Below are 6,000 nucleotides of genomic sequence, written 5' to 3'. Positions count from 1 at the left end.
AAGAGCCGAGCCAAGAGCATTTACAGCATCAAATGAGGTGTGAAGAGCTGAGAAAAAGACAAGGAGGGTGAAAAAGTCACATCTTTAGCTGAAAAAAATCAGCTTTATGAGAGCGAACAGTAGTGCGCTTGTTGCTTTTACAGACAGTATAATTGCATGGATGAATTTATCCATGACAGAAACCAGGTGAGAACACCTCATGAAGAGAACGAGCCTTCGCGACATTGAAATGAGTCACCATTACGACATTACCAAAGCAAGACAAACATATATTAACTCAGTCTTTAATTCATCAGGTTTTGTGAGCTTAAAAAAAAAAACACTAACGTGGCCCAAAGGGCCAGTGTGACCGCACTGGACCATAAACATCTGAGATTTAACAATCTTAAATCTACAGACGTTTCTGAGCTCTGGAGCGCAGGCCAGCTCTCCCCGAGACTCAGCAGGGTTTCAATGCAGATGCCAAGCATTAGAGAACAACAACAGCATTCATAAAGGTACAAGATTTAGAGTGTTTCAAATATAAACTTCACTTCACTTCACCTGAGGTTTTGCGGACAGTGAAAGAAAATATTTATTTTCCACAATTCTGTTCCAAAACCAAGTGAGCTGCCTACCTAGACATCATAGACACTCCTGATGCCATTTATATGGGAACGTTTACATGACAACGACTGTACTAAAAACGGTAAAAAAATTTCTGTGTTTTTGAAAAGTTTTGCGTATAGACAGCAATGTTCTCAAAACGGACACACAAAATAAACTAAAAACACTACACGCCAGTGCACATATGCATACCTATAGACTTAACACATAATATGTATGCGCATAACATCACTGTTTTCACAAATGTATGTTTTCTTAGATTATACAGAGGTGATAATGGTATAATTTTCAAAAACAACAAAAAAATTGCTGCAAGCAGGGATTACTGGGGTTCAAGCACTTTAAGACATATAAGCGCGCATGAAAAAAGACATTATGTAGCAAGCCTGTAAGCACCTAAATCAATGATTTAAAAAAGCATTTTTGGCAAATACAGGTAATTTACCATAGAAATATTACGCTTTTTAGCATTTGTGACTGTTATAGCACCACCTATGATCGAATTTCCATTAAATGTTGCATGCTTGTTTAGAATCACCTATTGCATGTGCTCACCAGGTTTCTGAAGTTTTGAGTTTTCCTTTAGGCTTTGTAGGATTTTAGATACATTTGGACAGGACCCTTTTCTAAACGACTCCATTATAGCTTCCCACAGGATATATTTCTACATTTTTTGATAATTATTGACCTAGACAGTCTAGAGAATTGTCCTGCAGTGTTTTTTCCCAGATTGAGCGAAAAGCCTAGGACTAGTTCGCAAAAGTTGTTTTTTTATATCTTCAAATCAATCATTTGACAAGTGATTTAATTGACAGCAGTGGTTCTAGAGGCAAAGTTGTCCAGAATGAGGAGTATTATCATATGATACAAATCCCGCCAGTATGTGCGAAAAACCGTGCAATGTACAATCGTTCATGCCTTTGAAATATGCGATATCGTCCCAAGTGGCCAATTTCTTTTTAAATATTCACAGACCTTTGGGGCCGTGAGTCAAACAGGCCCACCGAGTTTCGTTGTGATCGGCCTTCATTAACCTCGTCTAATAGGTGCTTAAACTTCATCGGCCAATGGTTTTTTTGAGGTACACAAATGTCCTTATTAACACTTGTGACACTTTGGACCAAGACCGCGCACAGCGATTTTCATGTTGATAGGACAAATGGTCGTGTAGGTATAGCCATTTTTATGGTTTTTTCCCTCTCATAGTGTCTCCAAGTGGCCAAGCTTTGCGATTTTTGTCATGTGACCTCAGATTGAGCTCTTTCATAAGTGTTCTGAGTTTGGCGAAGATATCTCATTCTGTCCAGGAATTATAGGCAATTTATGCCTATATGGCTCTGCCCCTTTTGAGCGTTTTGCCGTCCCTTTGTGTCGGAGAGTTGAAAGTTCAACTTTTTGACAATTAGTGATATTCACTCTCCAGAAAATCTTTCTGCACTGGTTTAGGTAGGTTTTTCAAAAAATCCAAAATACCCGAAAATTTTGCCAAAAATGACAACGATATAAGGCACTTGAGCCTACAACTGACATTTTAGGAGGTATGAGCGATTTCATACTTTTTATTGTTGTAGCGCCCCTGTCAGGCCAACTGGGATGAGCCTTGATGACATTGTAAGTGGTGTGAGTACTACCATCCCTCCAAGTTTCAAGTCTGTACGACTTACAGTTTAGTTGGCAAGATCAGATTTACGTGGAGTTTGCTGATTCTTGGCCATTCTAAAAATTACAATAGGATTTCAGCGCTACACGCTCAAACCCCTAAAAATTTAAACCAGTTTTCCAGTTTGCTTTTTTAGGCCCTCAAAAAACACAGCTGTTGTGTAAATGAATAGCCAAAAGTTTTAGTTGAAAACAGAGTTGTGTAAACACCCCATAAAAACAGCAACAGGTGAATCCTTCACAGATAATTCAATTCCAGAATGCACTGCAGCAGGCTCTTCAGAGTTGAGAGGGGGAGAAAAAATAAAAATAAAAATAAAAATACCCGGAGGACTGTCATCATTTACTCATATTTATGTTGTTTGAAACCTGAATGTTTGTTCTAATATGTGACCCGGACCACAAAACCATCTTAAGCCAAAAATACATTGTATGGGTCAAAATTATATCGATTTTTCTTTTATGCCAAAAATCATTAGGATATAAGATCATGTTCCATGAAGATATTTTGTGCATTTCCTACCATAAATTTATCAAAACTTAATTTTTGATTAATATGCATTGCTGAGAACTTCATTTGGACAATTTTAAAGGCGATTTTCTCAATATTTGGATTTTTTTTGTACCCTCAGATTCCTCAGATTTGCATCTCGGCCATTATTTATTCAGCTTTCAGTCAATGTATACATTTAAAAATAGACCCCTATGACTGGTTTTATGGTCCAGGGTCACATATTGACTTTTATACAAACATATCTAATTATAGTCATACAGGTTTCAAACAACATGAAGTTTAGCAAAATGACAGAATTTTCATTTTTGCGTGAACTGTCGCTTTAACCTTCTTTAGCTCTGGGATTGGGAGTAACGCATTATAAGTAATGTGATTTACATAATCAGAATACTTTTTTCAAGTAACTACTTAAGTAACGCATTACTGTTTAAATTACAAGAATATATATCGGAGTTACTTTTTCAAATAAGTAATGCCAGTTACAATTTAGATTTCATTCAGCCTGAGGCTTATTTATTTCACTTTTGGCATTCACCTTTGCCAAAAACAGAACTTCCTTATATTAAGAACAAACATGTAAACCCAGCCCAGATGAGAAAAAATAACGCAAAAGTAACGTAACACATTACAGTTCATAAAAAGCAACTAAGTACCACAATTAGTTACTTTTTAGGAAGTAATGCAATATATTGTAATGCATTAAGGTCCGATTTTTTGCATTTTTTATGCATATACATCATCGTAAAAATTTGTGAAGCACAGAAACCTTGCACTCTAAATCTGATGCATATCAATTATTAAAATTCGCAAAACAATTCAAAATGGAGTCTTCAAGGAGTGAAGGTAATTTTGTTGTCCTCTCTCCTCTTAAAAAGAGTTTACTTCAGGATGTCAATGGCTCAGTTTGATGCTTTGCAATCTGTCTTTATATTCCATCTCTTTGTATTACGCACTTTGTTTTTATACAGTGCTTTGTGCTGCGAGACGAAGTGGATCAACTTGTCAGACGCCATTCTGGATTTTGCCATTTGCTTGTACGGTGGCTCTAAATTGTCAAAACAGCTCTTAAAAAGCTTGCAGAAAATTGAAGATTTGATTTTTTTTTATGACAGACGAAAGTTTTGTGTAAAAGTGACTGACATGTAAGGGTCGTATTTATTTTTTAACATACAAAAATTTTGGAAGAGAATTTGAAAATTCTGATATAATCTGATTTAAATATTGAGAAAATCGCCTTTAAAGTTGTCCAAATTAAGTTTTTAGCAATGCATATTACTAATCAAAAATTAAGTTTTGATATATTTATGGTAGTAAACTTACAAAATATCTTCATGGAACATGATCTTTCCATAATATCCTAATGATTTTTGGCATAAAAGAAAAATCTATAATTTTGACTCATACAATGCATTGTTGGCTATTGCTGCAAATATACCTGTGCTACTTAAGACTGCTTTTGTGGTCCAGGGTCACATTTTATGTTCTGGTCATTCTGACCTAGAGAGGATTTTCTGACTTTCAGAAAAATTGACAATATTGTTTGTAACTTTTTTTGTTTTTTTTTCCCTCACCTTGTTATACTTGGAAGGGACCAGCCTACAAAAATTGCTTGTAAATCTCTCATGTTATACAGTTACCAAATATTGGATTCTATCTTTATAACAACTTGCTTTCTTTCTGTTAGCACAGGATTTGTGTTTCTTTTTAGAAGTGATTGATCAAGGCCTCATTGAGCTGATCTTATGCACCTCAGTTTTTGAGTGAAAGCTGCCAAAATTACCCACAAAAAAATGCTTTTTCTCTCTAAAACTGAGGTGCATAAGTTTGAATCATATGAGAAAAACAGGTTTTGAACTTTAAATCATGTAAAAGTATTCTATCAGAGTCCAAAAATAAACCTATGAGCTTGAAAACGAGCGTAATATGGGTATTTTAATGCTTTGAGGTGTCCCGAGTCACGCCAGCAGACTCGCACAAGCATCACGGTTCAAAGCAGAATTTTATTGACAGAGCTAAAGGGAAGGTGGGGGTCCCACAAACCCCAGGCCTAATCCCTCAGAGAAAAGCCTCGCATTTAGGCCCTGGTACACTTAATCCAGGGCCCCTGTTCACAATACACTTCAGATCTTCTTCTGGCCGCTGCGCTTCCGCTTGGGGCCCATCCGGGTGCCATGAAAAACACAAAGAGAGAGAAAGAGAGGTTAGGAAACTACAACACATGGCTGGTTTCAACAAATCAAACTTGAGCTGCGATTTACATAAAGCTTCCACACGATCATCGGCGTGTTGATTGAGTGATATAAACATGCAGTGTTTACAATATCTGATCTCGTCCGGCTGCCAAACCAAACAAGGAGCGCTCAGTTTTATTTACAAGTCAAAGGCACAAAAAAAGCGAAACAACAGCGAGGCTGTAATAAAACCACAAAATTAGAAAGCTAACCCCTCATGCCAGGACACGAGAATCACTCACTCTCCTTCTGTCTTCATCCGTCTTGTGCCCATGCCAGCACAAACATGTATAAAGAGCACGTACGTATCACAAACACACACTAGTGGGCATTGTGAGTGTTTAGACGGAGCCCCCGTGTCGAGACGGAAAAAACAAACTTCTCTGAATGGACAGATAAAGGAGGCCAGAGGAGAGATAATGTTTACTGGAGACGTGCCTGTTTGCCACGTTTCTTCTGATGCACTGAAAGAGCTGAAATATTTAAAATCCACGATTCAACGCGCAACTCCAGATCTGAGATTTGACTCTAAATATACTATTAGTAAACATACTATATGCTAGTAAACAAATTCATAATTAAGGCATTTTAACTTGAGTCCAAAATCCACCAACATACAGTTGAAGTCCTTGCAGAATCAGCAAAATGTTAATTATTTCACTAAAAAAAGGGATATGCATACAAAATGCATGTTATTTTTTATTTAGTACTGACCTGAATAAGATATTTGGCATAGAAGACGTTTACGTATAGTCCACAAGAGAAAATAATAGTTGAATTGATAAAAATAACCCTGTTCAAAAGTTTACATACACTTGATTCTTAATACTGTTTTGTTACCTGAATGATCCACAGCTGTGTTTTCCTATTTTGTTTGTTTAGCGATAGTTGTTCATGAGTCCCTTGTTTGCACTGAACATTTAAACCACCCACTGCTCTTCAGAAAAATCCTTCAAGTCCCACACAGTCTTTGTTTTGTTTTTATTTTAG

The sequence above is a fragment of the Garra rufa genome, chromosome 2 (assembly GCF_049309525.1).
Source record: "Garra rufa chromosome 2, GarRuf1.0, whole genome shotgun sequence".
Taxonomy (NCBI): domain Eukaryota; kingdom Metazoa; phylum Chordata; class Actinopteri; order Cypriniformes; family Cyprinidae; genus Garra; species Garra rufa.
This window is presented reverse-complemented; position numbering follows the sequence as displayed.